This window comes from Alligator sinensis, unplaced genomic scaffold (genome assembly GCF_000455745.1).
Source record: "Alligator sinensis unplaced genomic scaffold, ASM45574v1 scaffold607_1, whole genome shotgun sequence".
In the NCBI taxonomy this organism is placed as follows: Eukaryota; Metazoa; Chordata; order Crocodylia; family Alligatoridae; genus Alligator; species Alligator sinensis.
The window spans coordinates 2,473,129-2,492,407 of NW_005841935.1; positions in this window are offsets into that span (position 1 = coordinate 2,473,129).

Consider the following 19,279-nt stretch of genomic DNA (forward strand, 5'->3'; position numbering starts at 1 on the left):
GCCTGGGATAGACCCACACCCTGGTGGAGTGTGTTTTCAGTCACCCCAAGGGACACTGGCACACTCTTACTGCTCACTTCAAGGTCACCAAGACCAACATTCCCCGGGTCATCACTGCAGCCTGCACGCTGCTGACCATCTGCAAGGCCTGGGGGGAGCTGTTTCATGAAGCCTGGTCGGAGGAAGCACAGTAGATGGAAGACCCCTGGCACTGGAAGCACCAGCTGCAGTGGCAGCAACAGCAGCGGGCCCCCAGTGCCAAGGTCCCAGGCGAGCTGCTGACCCACCAGTGGGGGCCACAGCACACTGGGGGATGGATGAACACCTCCTCCTACACTCCCCACTGTAGCCTGCCTGGACAGCTGCACACAGACCCCTGCTCTGCTGTGCACCCCCAGCTCCACACTCAGTTCTCAAAAAGCAGTTTATTCCCCTCCACAGATACAGACTCCCCCTTCCCTCTTCCCTCATTCCTCAACAACAGACCTGTCCCCACTCCTTCCCCCACATCAAACCCTGCTGCTCTCTCCCCTCGTGTCATGGGGGGGCGGGGGGGCACTAAAGGGCAGAGCCTAGGGGTAGGCACCCAGCAACCCAGCCTCTAGCCAATCCCCTCAAGGTGTTAACACCATAATGAGGCTGGTAGATGGGAGGCTTGCTTGGTGGTGATGGTGGGTGCTGCTCTGTCAGCATGGCCAGCTCCCCCTCCTGCAGCCAGCTACCTGGGCCAGCAGGGCCTGCACATGGTCCTACAGGAAGCTCCTGCTCTGGGCCTGCATGGAGCCAACACAAGCAGCAGAGCTGGGCTCAGGCAGGGGTCTAGGTGGTAGGGGCCCCAGGATGTGGGCTGGGGCAAGGGCTCCTGGTTGGTAGAGGTGCCATTGCACCTCAGCTCAGGTTCATGGGGGGTGGCTGGCTCATGGGTGGTTTCCAGGGTACAGGTGGGACTAGGGCCAGGGCAGCGCAGTGGGTGGCACATAGGCAACTGCTAGAGCCAGGACAGTGTCCAGCACCTGGCAGTCCTCCTCCATGACCTTCTCTGCAGCGCCAGGGACCTGGTGTGGAACTCTTGGTCTGCCCATTCCCTCACTTTCTTATGCCAGTCCCTCACCTCCTTGCACTGGTCCCTTGCCTCCTCATGAGCAACCACCTTCCCCGCAGGAGGCCTCTCCAGGGAAGCACCCTGGGGCCAGCCCCACCCCATGCCAGCTCTGCACCCTGAGCATGCCCCTGCTGAGAGTATCCCAGGCATACCATGAAAAGCTGTTTGCCCAGACCAAAGGGAGCCCAATCCACTATGCCTTATTGCTGTTGATTGCCATGGTGCCTTGGGCACACCTGCATGCCTGGCTCACTGTGCCATCTCTGCCCTGCCCCACAACCTCCACTGCCACCTGGAGGGCTACCTGTGGCTGTGCTGCACATCCCTGCACTCCACAGATGAGGATATCGTCATGGGTATCATGTTCCTCAGCATGTGAGATGCCTATGCCCACCTAGCTGCAGGGGAACAAGATGCTCAATAAAGTTTTGCATTGTCTCCTGCCTCCCTGCATGATGTCACAGGGGGACTCAAGGGGCCAGGGGGAGAATGGGCAGGCCAGGCAGGGTGGTAGGGACAGGGGCAGGGAGGGGCTTACCAGGTGGACACCCCCTGGTGCTGGCAGGCCTGGGCAGGAGTGTCCAATGCCCTGGGCAGAGGCACAGCACAAGACAGGCGGGCATGCAGTGAGGGTGTGCCAGGCACCCGTGGTGGGATCTAAGCAGGCTGCTGCAGGTGACTTGGGGCCAGCTGGAGTGGGACTCAGTGGTCAGAGTCTGGCTGCAGATGTTCCAGGGTGCTGAGGGGCCTGGGCCCCAACATCCCCACAGGCTTTTAAGGGCCAGGGACTGGGGCAGGCAAAGAGCCACCTCTGGGGCTGGGCTGAAGGTGGTCCCCTGGTGGCTGGCCAGGAGCAAATTTGCTCCTGGTCAGCATCTACACATGTGTTACTGCACAGTAACTAATCACGAGTAAATTTGCTACTTCTATTTACAAGTAGCAAATTTACTCATGATTTGTACAATAAGCATCTACATGTGTAGACAGTGATGCTTACTGCAGAGTAATTTGGTCTAATTATGAGTGAAGCACCCCTTATAGACACACCCCTAGTGTCTTAATGCTCTCTTCCCAGTTATAGCAGTTAGGTTTCAGAGTGCCACAGAATCTGTACTGGGGGGTTTGTGTTGGTGAAAAGAGATATGAGATGATTCTGCAAGGAGTGCTTGCACTCTGTGTACCTCCCAACCAAGAGATACTGCTGAGGGTTAGCCAGTGGAGGGATGGTGAAAGAGGACTGCACTGGATAATTGAACAACAACTCCACCATTACACCTGAGTCTGATATGGGCAGGTGCTACTTCTGTGCTATTTCTCAGTACTCATAGGAAGAAGAGTGGCAACTATTTGTCTCTCTGGTAGCCCTAGGCTCCTGTTACTAGTATCAGGGATATTGTGTACAACACCTCCATTATTAGATACCGGATGGCTGTCCTTAAAAGGCTTTATTTATTAGGAAGCATTTAAAGTAGCTGAAATGTGACTCTGAATCATCACCTTCTTTTAAAGTATATTAAAGTAATTATAAATTAAAACTAAGCCTTGGTGACAGCTGGGTGATTGATGAATGGCCAAAGTTTGATTAAAATTTGGAACTGATATTCACATGAAGGTAATCAGCTAAAGCAAATATGACTAGAGTTCAGTACTGCATTTGATTATGACTTCACTGGAGGTAGTGTTGGAAATACCCCTTGCCTAAGGAAAAATGTATATGGCTACTAGGGCTGTGTGAAGCTTTGGTCACTGATTCAATTTGGCGGAGATTCACCCTGATTTGGCAGCTGAATCTCCAAATCTGAATCGAATCAGGAGACCCTTTAATTTCTCCAAATCTAATTGGAACCCTACAAATCAATTCAGAGAGATACGGAAAGATTCAATGATTCAGACATAGATACAGCTTTAAATATTTTTTCTACATATCTCAAGGTACCAGGTAGCTCATTAATGGTGAGACAGTGGGGTGGATGGAGCATCCCACGGGAACATGGGAGGTGGGATCCCCAGGGCACTCAGCAGCGGACCCAGAAGTGGACCAGAAGCACCTCCGGTCCACTTCCGGGTCCACCAGACACACTTAACGTTTAAAGACACAGAGACACTTAACATTCCCTGGGAACTTTGCTTGCAGGACTAGATCTAAGATTTTGAGAAAATGGGGGCAGGGAAGGGGGAGAGGGGGGAAAGCAGTGTAGTCAGGATCAGGCCTTGGTGGTTAGCAGAATATAGCAGGCTCTGCTGGCTTCCTAGACAGCTTGGGAAGAGAAGCCAAGCAGCTTGTTCTGGCAGGAATGTGCTCAGTTGTTCTGGGCAGTGGAAGCAGAGGAAGACATGAAGAAGAGCGTGACCTCACCACCACAACTCCCTTGCATCTGCCCCTGCTTGTTTCCATGCCATCAGATTCTATACCAAAGGCATTCCCAGAGAGCAAGTTTGTCCAACTTCTGTTTTATCTTTGATTAAATTTGGGAGTGGGCTGCAAATGTTACTGTGGAAATGGCAGTGAAATGTTGCTGGCTTTGCATGGCAGATATGGGAAGCTTTCTGTTTTTAGCATTCCTCTGCATGTTGATTTTCTCTCTTTATGCTATTTTCATTAGTTTTTGTCTGCCATAGAAGATGTAGGCATTGCTGGCAACTGTGCAAATCCCTGCCATATGTGTACTGGATCTTGCAGCATCTCTTGGATGTGGACATACTGAAAAAGTATTGCTAAGTATGCAGGCAGGAAAACAATTATATTGTTTTAAGGGGGGCAATAGATTTGCCATACTTAATCTTCATCCATTGTAATAGTTTTGTGTGTCTGCTTCTTTTTCACATTAAGTGAGTGTTAAACCAGGGAAGATTACCCCCATAGTATAAAATACAGTGGTTTAGCTTCACTTAATGCAGGATAGGAGTGGACAGATGAAACGTACAATGAATCATCTTGTGTTCTTGCACAATAAGTCTCTCCACCATACTGTCCACATTCTGATTCTCATTGAAAATACCTGGGCATTAGATCTAGGAGTTTACTCTTGAATAAACTATTTGTGATTAAATGCTCCCGGGCAGGCATCTACACATGTAGGGAAGTAGGAGCAGATTTGCTGCTAATGACAGCAAACTGTTCCTACCTCCTGGGGCCCAGCAAAGGGCCCCTGCTGCCACAAGGGGGAGCTCAGGGGGAGCTCAAGGGGGAGCTCTAGGTTCCCCCTGGGTGCTAGCTTAGGGGCTGGCAGAGACCACCAGGCCAGGAGAAAGCTGTCTCCTGGCCAGGGCTTAGACATTGCTCCCTGCCCCCAGGAGACTGCCTGCTGCCTGGGCAGGGACCTCCTAGCCCTTGATCCCTGATCAAGGCAGGAGACTTGGAAAGAGCTACAGACAAGGGGCAGGTCCCAGTCCCCTACCCTGATCCACCAGTAGGGCAGCTAGCAGTGAGCCCCCAGCCAGATTGGGATTCCCTGCCCAGCAGGGGGCTCACTACTAGCTGCCTCAGCAACAGATCAGGGTAGGGGCCTGGGACCTGCACCACTCCTGCAGCTCTTTCCAAGCCCCATGCCTCAATTGCCCAATTGGGGCACAGGGCTGGGACCTGCCCCTGATCTCAATAGTTCCCAGCCCCAGCTCCATGATTGTGGGGCAGGGGATGGAGCGCCTGTTACCTGCTCAGCTCCATAATCATGGAGCCGTGTGGGGAACAGGTTCGGGAGCTTGTTCCTTAGTCAGCTTCATGATTGCAGAGATGGGTGGGGAATAGGCTAAGGAGCTTATTCCCTGCTCAGCTACATGATCACCAGGGATCTGGGTTTTCTGTTTCCCATGGAAAATTGGAGAAAACCATGGATTTCCTGTTTTTATCAGAGAAAACATAGATTTTCTCTTTTAGCAGAGAAACCCATAGATTTCCTGCTTTTGCAAAGAGCTCTGCAGGCTGGCAGAGTTCCAGCCTGCAAGAGTTGTTTGTAAAAAGGGCAAGAAAGCCTCAACCCTACCCTGCCTGTGGCTTTTAGCCAGTCACAAGGCTTAGGTCAGGCTCACTTTCTGCCTGGAGCCTGTTAAGTGGTAAGTGGAGCTTGCAGGGGGCTGGGGGGTTGTGGGGCAGTGCTGGGATAGAAGCTGGCTGGGGGCTGAGGAAGCAGGGAGGTGCTGAGGAATTACACAGAGTGCCTAGCCGGCTCCACATCTTCCCACTCTCAGCTGGAGTGCCTGGTCAGGAACATGTGAAACCAGAGCAGTGCTTGTGGCCCTTAAGGGAAGCTGCACATGGAGGCGCTGGCCAGAAGTGGGGCGATGTTGGGGAAATGCACAGAGTTCCCGCTTGGCTCCACATCTCCCTGCTCATGGCTGGAGTGCCCGGCTGGGGACACATGAAAATGAAGTGGCTCTAACAGCCCTTAAAGAAAGCTGCATATGGAGGCATCAGCTGGGAACCGGGAGATGTGGAGCCAGCTGGGCACTCCGCACATTTCCCCAACACCCCCACTCGTGGCTGGAGTGCCCGGTCAGCTCAAAGTCTCCCAGCTCCCAGCTGGTGCCTACATGTGCGGCTTTCCTTAAGGGTTGCTAGCGTTGCTTCGGCTTCATGTGCTCCTGGCCAGCCATTCCAGCCGGGAGTAGGGAGGTGTTGGGGAAATACGTGGAGTACCTGGCCAGGTCCACATCTCCCCACTTGCAACCAAAGTGCCTGGCTGGAGGCACGTGAAATTGTGGTGCCTTCCCACAACTGGCTGCATGGCTTCGCTGGCATGGCTCCACAGGCAAGCAGCATGGGAGCAGTGGTGCAGGGTGGTGGCAGCCTCTGCGTGCAAACCCCCCCCCCAGACCCCGCCACCACCCTGCACCACTGCTGCCATGCTGCTTGCTTGTGCCACCATTCCCATGGAGCCATGCAGCCAGCTGTGGGAAGGCAGCACAGGGTGTTGCAGTGGCAGCAAGGTGCAGCCGCTGTGTTCCAACCCCCTGGTCCAACCACCCGTGTGTGTCCCACAGAGGGGGACTGCTGCCCTCACCCCGCCATGGCCCTGCTCCTGGGAGTGGGCACAGAGACCCCTCCTATTCTCGGTCTGCCCCCGCTGCTCCTTCCCCCCACACACACTTACCTGCTGGTGTGTGTGTATGTGCACATGTGCGCGCCTGCGCGTTTGGGTCTGTGGGGCTGTTGTGGGGGGAATGAGAGGCACCAGCAGGGCTGGGGAGGGCTGTGGGGGTCCATTAATTTTAATGACGGATTTTTGGTTTTTTACCAGACAATTTGCTATTTTTTATCAGAGAATTTGCGATTTTTAATCAGAGAAAACCAGGATCTCTGATGATCACTGACCTGGGCAAGGAACAGGCTCCCCAACCCTCACCAGAAGGGAGCTCTCAGCACCGGCTACATGATCATGGGACCGGTACTCAGAGACCTTTCTCTCCCATTGCCAGCTCCACTACCGTGGGGCCTGCACTGGGAGATAAGGATCTCCCAGCACTGGCCCTGTGGTTGCAGAGATGGTGTTGGGAGATAGGGATCTCTCAGCCTAAGCCTCACGATGGCAGAGCTGTCACTGGGAGATAAGGATTTCCCAGCCCTCCACTCCCCGATCTGGATGGTGGAGTGGGGCTTAGGAGCTAAGGATCTCCAAGCCCCCACTCCCCGATCATGATCTCAAAGCAAGGGGGTTTGGAGCTCCCTGCTGCTGGGGCAGGGGGGCATAGTCCCCACTCAGGTTTTGGTGGCAGAGCCTGCCCCAGCAACAGGCAGTTCCTGGGGACAGGGAGCAATCTCCCACTCCCAGTAGCTGGCTGACCAGGTGCAGATTTGCTTCTGGTCAGGGGTCTACATTAGTGATACTGCATAGTTAGCAATCACAAATAAATTTGCTACTTGCGTTTGCAGTAGCCGGTGCCACTGCTGGCGGCATCTAGGTGGTTGACCCCCCTCCCCCGCTGCTGACAGCACTGGCGGCATCTTTGGGAGCTCACTGCTTACCACCACCATGCTCCTGCCACTGCTGTGCCCCCCCAGCCACCAGAAGCACGCGTCGTTCATGTGCACATGCTTACTGCACAGTAAACTACGCTACTTTGCAGTAAACCATCTTGTGTAAATGCATCCCCTTAGTCCTAGGTAGCTGAATCACTTTTGAAGTTAGAAATGTGGTTAGCCATGTTAGTCTGAAGTCAGGCAGAAGCTTGAGCAGGATGGGACCTTACAGACCAAGGGCCATGTCACATGGGACACTTAGTATGCATTAATTCTGTGGAATGCTTCAGTGTTGTTACACATTACAATTAGCACATGCTAAAACTAGGGAATGTTATGCCATATTAAAGTTGGAACTGTTGCAGTGGGAGTGAGTGGCCAGGTCTGGGAGTCAATAGAGATTGGAGGGGCCAAGAAATCATCTAAAGACTGGATTGTGTTAACCATGGTCTCAACAGGGACTTCGAATTCTTGTCCTATTTCCTCACCTAATAGTTAACTCCAGTGTCCCTCAAGGTGTTAATTGTCTCCTTCATCTCACATAATCCAATCAACCTACTCTTTACCTCTTTTAGGAGTCTCTACTCTGTGTCCCTTTTTCTTTTATATAAAACCCTTCCTTTCTGCCAAATACTTTTACAGCATCTGGTAATGCAGGATGTGGTCTATCTATGTGAGCTCATGTTTTTGAAATTAGGGAATTTTGAATATTTTATACCTGATTTCCTTGAGTTTGAATTATTGAGGCATCTGTAATATTTTGTAGATTAATTTTCTACTTTGTAAGGTGAATTACATGACACATCATATTTTTGTTTACAAATGTGTGCGCAATTTTGATGGAATGTGTTTTTACAAAATACAGACTGTTGTATGCACTGAAAAATGCTCTTCTTTATGATTCACTTAATATGAGTACATTTAATATGGTTAGCTACTCCTACAACTCTAAGATTTGAGGAACTTTGTAAGAATATAATGAGAAGACACCTGGTGCCTCTTTGGGGATGGAGTTTACTTTCAGTCCCAGAGTTCCCAAGGTGAAACCTGGGTGAGCAAATACCAGTCTCAGCCATCTTCTCATGTGAATCTAATGATTCACATGTCTCACCCTCTCTTGCTTCCACAGAATTTGTGCTCAAGAGGGAGAAACTGATCTATCAGTTAGCACAGTCTAAAGTTCTATAATGGTGGTGGGTAACTTTAACATGTGTGACATTTTCTAGATGGGCTACATAGATCTGAACACAACAGTACTGGTTAGTACTACTGATCAGTAGTGCTGTCTCACTTGTGCCCTAGAATATCCCATTTCAGGGAATCAGGGAAACTTTAAAGGAATGGTTTTCCATTAAAAAATGCAGTTCAGTCAAAACCAAAATTCTTCCTATAGTCATGTAGAACTTGCCAACATTTTATTTGGGAGAAAAGAAAAGAAACAAGTTCTAACAAGATGAAAATCTCTTCCTCCACTTTTTCCTTTGAAAACAATTTATTTCTAATTTGTTATTACAGTATAAACTATGTAACGAGTCTAATTTGAACCAACATGTTTTGACTGATGTGAAACACACTTTAAAAACGTCGGTGTCTGAAACTTTTGAAGTTTTGTGTTGTGAAAAATTTGGAGACAAACTTTGAAATCTTCTGCTGCATGGAATTCTTTGCCAAATTCAACCCTTCTTGACACTGAGAAGGGGCACTTTGCTTTGGCAAACTTGTCTATTTCATAGCCTGAGTAGATTTTTTTAGACTGTGGTATTTCTCCCAACTTCTTGAACTAGGGAGATCATGTAGGGGATGCTAAGAAAGGCCAGGTTACAGATCAGCCAGAAGATTTTGTTACCATATATTTTTGCTTTTGTTTTGACACGTACATTTTCCATGGTTTATTTTTGGAACTGACCTGCCTACACCAAACTCGTTGGCAATGTAGCAGAGATTGCCAGGAGTGGCCAGCTTCATGACAGCAATGTCCACTCACTTCTGCAGACCGTGGATTGGCCGCATGATGATGTCCTGGTGTGAGCACGTGCCCTGGAGGACTGCAAATTACTTGTTTTATTTTAGAGCAAACTGAAGTTACTGTAACATGAGCTACGTAGCATGGCCCAGAGTTAACCCTTGCTTAAAACCGTGTATCTTTGAGACACTCAGAGGGCACTTACCATAAGATATGAGTTTTAACTTGCAGACACTCATGTTTTAATACCCTTTAGTATGGTCTAAGTGTAACTTGTCACTTCACCCTCTGCTTGTGTTTTAACTGAACGTAGTAAGTGTTAAGCTCAACATGTGACACCAGACTAAGTTATTGCTCGAGCTGGCTGGGCATGTGGAAGGAGCTGTAGGACATCTTCTGAAGGTATATGGGGCTTCCACATGTTTTTCCAAATGTGAGCATCTCTATGGTTCTCCACCCTAAAAGCATTAACTGTAAAAATACTAAGAAGCTATTCTTCATGAATAAACTTTAATTGCAGTGTAGTACTATCATTAAATATTTAATACTCTGCTTTTGTCCTGCCTGTGCTGTTCTTAGTATTCAGTCATATTCTATAGCTCCCACCTCTGTTTCCCATTTTGACTGCATTACAAGGTCCTTTTGGATAACAATGTATTCTTATATTTTTATATAAAAATATATTTCAGTCTCTTTAGTCTAATGTAAGTTCCCCTGACAGCCTGACTCATTGCTTCAAAACCACTTACAATTCTAATATGCAGTCAACTGACTTAGAAATGAGTTTTTGAAAGAGACCATTACGTATTCAATAAGGGTGATTCTATTTTGAATGTCAGACTAAGCTTAAAGCTGAAAGCTTTTTCTGAAAAACTGCTCTTAAAAATTATGTCCTGTTGCTAAATAACATGGCATTTTTGTGTTTCAGACCTCTAATGAATTATTTGACTACCTAGACTGAAATCTCTTATCTTCAATGCAGAGGATTTAATAAAGTGGTAGAGAGAACAGATCAGAAGATAAGGAGGCAGTAAGAGCAAAAGATACTGCGCTGTTGATGGGAGGGAAGTTCTATGAACACTTGAGTGCACCAAAGAAAGAAGTCAGAATCTGAGAAAAAGGAAAGTAGAATCAGCTCAGAAAGGTTTTCTTTTTTGAACATTCAAGGTGTAACCTATGGCTAAGCTCTCATACCATTACATCTGCTCTAAGGAGAATACTTATGATAACCACCTAAAAACTGCCTTGAATCAAGCAAGGCTACTTCAGCAAAAAAAGACTACATCAGTGGTTTTCAACCTTTTTTCATTTGTGGACCCCTAAAAAAATGTCAATGGAGGTGTGCACTAGGGCTGTGCGAAGCTTTGGTCCCTGATTTGATTTGGCAGAGATTCAGCCTGATTTGGTGGCCAAATCTTCAAATCCGAATTGAATCGCAGGACCCTTAAGTCTCTCTGAATTGAATCAGAACTCTCTGAATCCATTCGGAGAGATTCAGAAAGATTCAGAGATTTGAACATAGAGACAGCTTTAAATGTTTTCTCTACATACCTCTAGGTAGCAGGAGCTCTTGAATGCTGTGATGCTGGGGTGCATGGAGTGTCCCACAGGAGCATGGGGGGCTTGGCAGCAGACCCGGAAGTGAACCAGAAGCACTTCCGGTCCACTTCCAGGTCCACTGGGGAGCACGTGGGGGGCCACCCTGTACCTCCCTGGCTTGGTGACTGGTGCCTCCTGGGTCTGGGCGGGAGCACCCATGGTCCCCCTGATGCCAATTGCTGAGCTGGGAAGGCACACTCCCCAGCTCGCTCCCCGGCAGACCTGGAAGTGGACCAGAAGTACTTCCAGTCCGCTTCCGGGTTCACCACCGAGCATGTGGAGGGCCCCTGCCATTCCTGTGGGATGCTTCATGCACCCCAGCATTGCAGCATTCACAAGCCATGCCTGCTACCTCAACATATGTAGAAAAAACTTTTAATGCTGTGTCTGTGTCCGAATTGCTGATTCTCCAAATCATCATCAAATCTTCAGATTTGGATTCAGCTGAATTGAATCAGGGACAGTGATCTGAATCAATTAATTGAATCATTGTCCCTGATTTGGGCTGAATCTGAATCCAAATCAAATGGGGCCCACTTTGCACACTTCCAGTGTGGACCCCTTTCAATTGTAAGTGTGGATATCACATACTTCTGATTGATCCTAGTGATCTTTTGTGGACCCAAGAGTCCACAGACCACAGGTTGAAAACCACTGGACTAGATCTTTGAATAAGCCACCCAAATACAGCGCACTAATTTATTACAATGCAAAAAGAAAACCTCCACTGAGCACATACCCTTGCTTGTCACATACCATCTCACATTGGACCCTATAAGAAGGATCATCAAACAATTACATCCTCTACTTGAAGTAGATTAGACCTTAAGAGAAATATTTCCAACTTTTCCACTACTGACTTTCAAACAACCTCCAGACTTTGCCTAACTCATTGTGAAAGGAAAACTCCCTGGTGATCAACAAATACCAAACAGTACACAGCTATGTCTTAAGAACAGATACTAAAACTGTCAGTGTATCTCCACTGCCCTCACAATCAACACTCCCCACAATAAAACCATCAAAACCCACAGATCCTACACTTGTCTATGAAAGAATATGGTGTATCTCATCCAATGCACTAAATGCCTCCACAAAAAATATGTGGGTGAAACTAAACAACCATTATACTTCAGAATGAACAATCACAGAACAAAGATAAATGACAGTGTCACCCAATCACCTGTGGGAAAATATGTTACAGAACAGTCTCTCCATTTCTGATCCCACAGTCCTTATGCTTAAGGGAAACCTACAAAACACTTTCAGAAGAAGATCGGTCTGGAAACAAAAATTCAATACATTATTGGGTGCTCAATACCATGGACTAAATACAGATGATGGTTTCATGACTCTACAATATAACTGGTGTCTCTTCCTATCTATTGGTACTCCACAAGTAATAACAATCCTTTTCCCTTCTGAATGGTCTTGCTCTTCTATGGGATTGGGTTATCTATTCAATTAAATGTACATTACTTTCCATGAGCAGAGAGAGGTAGTGAGCTGTGTTAGTCTAAAATAAGGCAGAAGGCAGGAAAGGTTAGCACTTTAGGATGTCCATACATGTGCTCCAGGGTTGGGGGGGGTGTTTTTATTAGACAGGCTCTCAGGAGCTGCTCTAATTAAAATGCCTGTGGCGCCTTGTGTATTCAGTGCCCCATACTTCAAAATGGCAGTGGGGGTGCTTTGACTAAAGCTTGTTCAACGAGCCCTAGTTAAAGTACTCCCGCAATCATTTCAAAGTGTGGGGATATCGAATACATGAGAGGGCAAGACTGCTGGAGAGTTCTTGATTTAAGTCTGCTCCGATGCATTCTAATTAGCATGCATTAGAGCACACATCACATATGTATACTGGCAACCTTAGAGACTAACTGGTTCAGAGAGGCAAAAGGTTTTGTAGGTGACAGCCTACTTCATCAGATGTTATGAATGGACTTGCAGAACACAGAGGTTCTAAACAGAATGGATTTTATATACAAAGGATAGGGGGATGGGGTTGAGACAGAGAAGGTGGATTGAATAGTAGGTGTGTACGAAACAGGCTCTATTTGATTTGGATTTGGCCTGAATTGGGGACAGTGATTTAATTTGTTGATTTGGATCACCATCCCTGATTTGATTCGGCTGAATCTGAATCTGAAGATTCGATGCTGATTCGGATAATCAGCGATTTGGACATAGACACAGCTTTAAATGTTTTTTCTACATACCTTGAGGTACCAGCGTGGCTTGCAAATGCTGTGATGATGGGGAGCATGGAGCATCCCACAGGAGTGCGGGGGGGCCCTCCACACGCTCAGCGACGAACCCAGAAGTGGACAGGAAGTACTTTTGGCTCACTTCTGGGTCTGCCGAGAGCAGCTTCACTGCACCCCCAGCTCGGCGATCAGCTGTGGGGGACCCCAGGTGCCTCCCCAGACCCAGGAGGCACCAGTCGCTGAGCCGGGGAGGCTTGGGGGGGCCCCCCTGGCATACTCCCCAGTGGATCCGGAAGTGGACCAGAAATGCTTCTGGTCCACTTCCAGGTCTGCTGCTGAGCATGCTGGGGAGCCCCCCTTGCTTCTGTGGGATACCCCATGGGACCCAGCATCGCAGTACTCACGAGCCACCTGCTACCTAGAGGTATGTAAAAAAACATTTAAAGCTGTGTCTATGTCCGAATCTCCGAATCTTTCTGAATCTCTCTGAATTGATTCAGAGGGTTGCAATTCAATTAGGAGAGATTAAAGGGTCCTCTGATTCAATTCGGATTCGGAGATTCAGCCACCAAATCAGGCCAAATCTCTGCCGAATTGAATCAGGGACCAAAGCGTCACATAGCCCTATTGAATAGGTCATTAAGGACAAACAAGGTCATAATTTTCCAGGAGACAACTTTTCCTGAAAATCAATGACCATACCAAGGTTGCCTTGGGAAATAAGCTTCTTCTGGTTTACAGGCAGCCTCGAACCTCAAATGATGTCTTTCCGGTGACAGACAAGCTAACTCCAATTCTCACTAAGCCATAAAACCTTGCCACAGACCCAGATGCCAGCTGCACCCCCTCATTATCACAGAGCACATCATCACTGGACCAAACAACATGGATTATAACATCATATACATGAGTGGGAGCAAACCTTTTTATTGTGTATGCCACAAATTACCCCTGCACCCTCCCTAACTGCCATGTCAATTCCCTTCCCTTCTCAATCTGATGCTCTGCTTCTGCTCCCTCTCCTGTGATCCCTAACCAATTTACTGCTCTGCATTCTGATTCCTGTCCTATCTGCCCCTATGCTGTATTCCCCCACCCAAATATGCTGTGTGCCATACACAGAGGCTGCTCATGGGAGCTGGGGATATGGGCTGTGTCCAAGTAGCCCTTGCTGCATGCAATGGTCATTGCCTGTGGCAGCCCAACATGCCTCTCACTTTTCTAGGTCCCTAGGGAGCAAAGGGAAAAGCAAACTTACCATATTGAGAGTCAGGAGGGAGAGTGAGCCTGCACACTGGCTGGATGACTTGCACGTAGCTGAGTTTGTTGCAGAGTTCTTCGTGCAGGGAAAACAATGAGCTCCTTCTGTTCGCCTTCCTCTACTTTCAGGCCTGACTCATGCAAATCATGGCAATGGCACTTGGGGAGCAGAAAATGTCCCAAAGCCCTGGCCAGAGATTGTTAGCCAGACAGCTTCCAGGCAGAGGAAGACTTATGCCTGCACAAAGATGGGCATGCTGGCTTCTCATCTGAAGGCCCATCACCCCCGGCATTTGGAGGCCATGCAATACAGGGAGGAAGAGCAGATGTACCACTGGCAGTGCTTGGCCATGGTCAGGAACAGGATCAAGCGGCCACAGTGTGCTTTATGTAACTTGCCAGCTAGAAGCTGAGGAGCACTATCTGGCCATTGTTGAGCATACAGATAAGATGTTCAGGAGTCTGTGAGGGTTGAGCAGTGATCAATAGATTGCCACGTATCTGCCTTGAACCTGCAGATGGAGGGCATCTTTGATGCTTTCTGCCTTGCACTGCAGTTTACCACAAAACTGGGACTGTCCAGTTACCCCTGGGTGCACTTGGTGCTCCTGGGTTTCACAGAGGTCCCCAGCAGCAGAAGTAGGAGTAAGAATTCCCAGCTATAACTGAGGTGGGACCTGCAGCCTGGAAAACCATCCAGTGGTGGCCACTGCCACCTTGGGATATGCCTCATGCATGTGTTGCAGCCTTGCCAGACCCACAGCATGCTCATGTTCACAGGTGAGTGATAGGTTTCACCCAGGTAGGTTTATAGGCTTACTGTTTGGGGTTTTTTTTTACATTGTATTTGGCTACTTACTCCATTAACCTCCCCTTTTCACATTTCTGTTGTGATATTTAATAAAACCTCCACCTATTGTCAAAACCATGGCATTCACAGTACATATGGGGCAGGAGCATTTAGGGGCATGAAGAGTGCCAAAAATAGCTGTTTGTTGTACTGCCTGCCTGATCCAGCACCAGCTGTGTTTCCCTTTCTCCCATCCCTTCCCCAGACAGGAGCTGGTTTTGGCAGCCCAGTACTGATCAAAGCAATAGGACAGGAAGAAGCTCTGCACAGCCAGCCAAATCTGGTCCCCCTTCCTTGTCTATGTGCTTTGCTTCTCCATCTGGGTCTAGAGGAGCACACAGCCTCTCACAGCTGATGCTTTCACCACCCCCCTTTCCTCCTCACCTTCTAGATGCCCAGGAACATGGCTCAGCACCCAGTAGACACCTTTGCCTCCACAGAGCCTGTGCATAGCCCATAGTCCAAGGTTTAACCACCTCTTTTCATTCACCCCCACCTACACATCCCTGACAGCACCTGGTTGAACATTTGCCAACCTAACTTGCTCACCCTGCACACTCCCCACCCCCATTCCCAACACCCCCTGCTCATATGGGATATGGCCACATAAAAGTTTGGGTTCATTTGACAGCATTTAATTGTGTACCTAAGATCATTCTATGATTCACCATTCCAGCCCTCAGTCCAGAGTCTAGAAAAATGGTCAGTCAGTGTGTATTATGATGCAGTTCCAGGTGACTAGCTACTGTTTAACAATTTACAGGCACAGTACCTATAGGAGGTGAGGGCTGTTCTGCCTCTACTAGCAGGGACTCATGAAGGGGATCCCTCTTGGCCTTACAGATGCTGTACAGTACACATAGAGACCAAAAACTAGGGCATGTGTTTTCCTCAGGCACATTTGGCAAGCCTTGAGACACCCAAAAATGCACTCCACAGCCATTCTGCTTTTGCTAAGGTAGTAGTTAAACAGTTCCTTCCAGGCATCTGCTTGAAAAACTTAGTCAGGGGTGCAGTGGGTCTCTGATTAGTAGTGGGGGTACAGTCACTTCCTCATCCTGGATGTCAGGCATGCCAGAGGCAAACTGTCTCTGCTCCATCAGTTCAGGGCAGAGGGAGTGCTTAAATATCCTCATGCCCTCTTACTTGACCAACCAGCATTTTTATGTATAAAATGGCCATGGCAGTACACAACTACATGAAGCACAACTGAGAAGTAGCCCTTCCAGTTGATGAATTCACAGCCACAGCACACAGGAGACAGCATGGCTATGTATGTGCCATCGAGGGGCCCTACACAGTTGGGAAACCCCAGGCTGGCAAACCTGCCCATGATCTCCTCCAGACACACCTCTTGTATTTTCTCTCCAGCCCTTGATTTGCCAGTGCCAAACTGGTTTGTCATGGAACAGAGGGTGTTTGTGGCTATAAGCTTCCATATAGTGATGGCAACATGATTCTCCACAGACAAGGGCACCAGCATCACTGTTAGTCATCGTTGTATGCATGGGGCAAGCACAGTATAGTTCTCCATGTGCGTGACCATGGACATACAGAAATTTGCATGCCACTACTCGTTGTTCCAGGTGGCCATGACAATCCACTCCCACTAGTTGATGTTCATTTCCCTGGCCCAGAAACACTGCTCCATAGGTTGGAGCTCCTCCCACATTTGCCCAGCCACAATGTGTTGACCTGTAGCCAGAACATCTTTAGGGCAGCAGCTGCTGCTAAAGATTAGAAGCCAGACATGGCGGTGGACTGCCTAGTGTTTGGCAGTGAGTACGTGTATCAGCCTCTCCCCTGAAAGTACTGCTCCCTTGGTCTTGGCAAGAGTGGAAGTAGTCACAGCAGCCACCAGAGCCTGCCAACATTGCCTTTACTACTCAACCTTGCTTATAAGTTCACAGCATTGGGCCAGCACGGTCTGCAAGGCAATGACCACATACAGATCCATAGCAGCTGAATATAGGGGAAGCTCTGGGTTATGGTCAGTGGTGGCAGCACAAATGCAGTGGAAATACAGGCAAGTGGTCAGGAGGATGAACTGTTCAGTGAATCCCTGACAAAAATCCTTCATGCCAAAATCCTTCTTGCAAAAATTTTATCACACACCAATTGAACAGAGTGGGCACATTCACACATGCAGTCATGTGCACTCACAGCAGTTCAAATAGGAGCAGCTTAAATTTGTGCCAGAGATTTTTGCCTCAGTACACGTCCTGGACATGCACTTTGGTGTGGGGCAAGTTGTGCTACTTGGGGACAAAAAGACCCTGTCTAGCTCCTCCTGGATCTGCAGCCAGGGGGGCCTAGAGCCTGGGGCCAACTCCTGTGCTGGCCCCAGCAGTATAAAAAGCTGCCCTAGTGAGCAGCTCAGGGAGGCCCAGAAGTTGATATCTGGGGACACTAGCCTCTTGTGCCAGCTGGACTGCTGAAGCAGCCCTAACCTAGAATGTGTCCTGCACCCTCTATCCACTGCATCAGTTTGGCAGTGGAGGCTGCTTCCTGGCTGTCACCTGCTGCCACCTGCAGCAGCATCTACCCCCTTGGACCTGTGGCCCCATGGCTGCATGCCTGCCAGACCCAGATGGGGTGCCCCCGCTCTGCCATCTGGGCAGCTACCACTCAGAAGATCTGCTCCTTGTGGTGGCCCACTTTAAACTGTCCATGTGTGTCCTCTTGGACCCAAATGGCCAAGAGGTCAGCCACCTCATGTGCTCTCCAGCTGGGTTCCCAGTGCTGGACCTTGATAGACTCCTCTGCCTCACCACTTGTCTCACCAGTGCAGAACCTGGTGTTCCCTATTTCAAAATTGCAAATTCTCTGTTAAGAAACCCAAATTCACTCATGAAAATACCAAAAATAGTGTTCTTCTGCTTTTAAAATGAAACACCACTATATAGAAAGGGATTAGTTGGGCAATGTTTTACTGATATACTTAAAAGTTTAAAGCAATTTGGAAGCCTACCAGTGTCTCTATCATAATAATAAAATACATTCTAAATATCTATATGCTTTGGCATTTACTTTTGTGGATTTTTTCTCATAGAAAAATCAGAACTACCCCTACCCCCTTTGCTCATGGACTGTCCCCACCCCCAGCAAGGCTCAAAGCTCCCCTCCACAGGGTTCATAGGCCCCCCTCCTCACAGCAGCAGCAGCCATCAGTCACTCAGCACCCACTTCAGCCAGAGCCCCCAGTGGCATGGCACAGCCCTGGCTGCCTCAGATCCAGCATCGCCTGTGCTACTTGTCATGGGTCCAGCCTGGTGCAGCGTGGGACTGTGAGCCTTTAGGCAGCCCCAGGCTGTTCAAGCTGTCACCCAGGGGCTGGCGCCACTTGGAGGGACTGCATGTTGTGCCTGGCCAGGTCCTGCCTCCATATCGCCCCACACCACACACACCTGGCCCTAGCAGTCAGCCAGGTCATGCTGGTGGCAGCACTACTGCACCCATGGTCTGTGAAGGGAGACAGCGTGCAGTGGGACCTGACCTGGCCCGGCCCTCTAGCATACCTTTGCACAGGACCAGGTGGCATGGCTCTGGGATGTTCAGCTCCTGTGCAAAGGCATGCACTAGCTGGGTGGGCTGGGCTGGGTCGCATTGGGTCAGCTGGGTGCATTTTCCATGAGGCTCAGGCAGCAGCGTGCCATGGCCTGTTGTAGGCACAGTACTACGGCCATGCATCACTGCCTGAGCCTCATGGGGTATGCATCCGATGCAACCCAGCATGGCCTGTGCAGCTAGCATGCGCCTTTGCACAGGAGCTGCATGACCCAGAGCCATGCCTCCTGGTCCTATGTAAAGGCACACTAGCTTTCTCCCCTCAAGGACCGCAGGTCCAGCTCCGCTGCCACCAGCATGGCCCAGATGGCTGCTAGTGCTAGGTGTGTGTGGTGTGGGGGAATGTGTGCTTTGTGGGTGGGTTTGTGGAGGGGCTCAAGCTGGGTCTGCCACACATGTGTCCCCCCACCCACTCCCTGGGGCACTGGCACATCAGGCACAGTGGCAGAGTGGCATTGTGACACAGACTCTGTGCTGAACGAACCTGGCCCACACTACTGGTGCACGGCTTTCCTGGTCCTGTCCAAAGCCATGCACGAGTGGGCCAGGCTGGGCCAGCCCAGGTCGGGTCTGTTCAGCATGTACAGAGCCCACATCAGGCAACACCATGCTGCCACAGGCTGTGCCTGCAGCCGGGCTTGGGCCGCACTGGCTGCTGCTGCCAGAGCCACAGTGGGCAGATGGTGAGGCAAACCTGTGGCAGGCCCCACTCAAGCCCCTCCACAAACCCACCCTCAGACTGCACATCCCACTAGGTTGGCTGATCTCCTATGGCGAG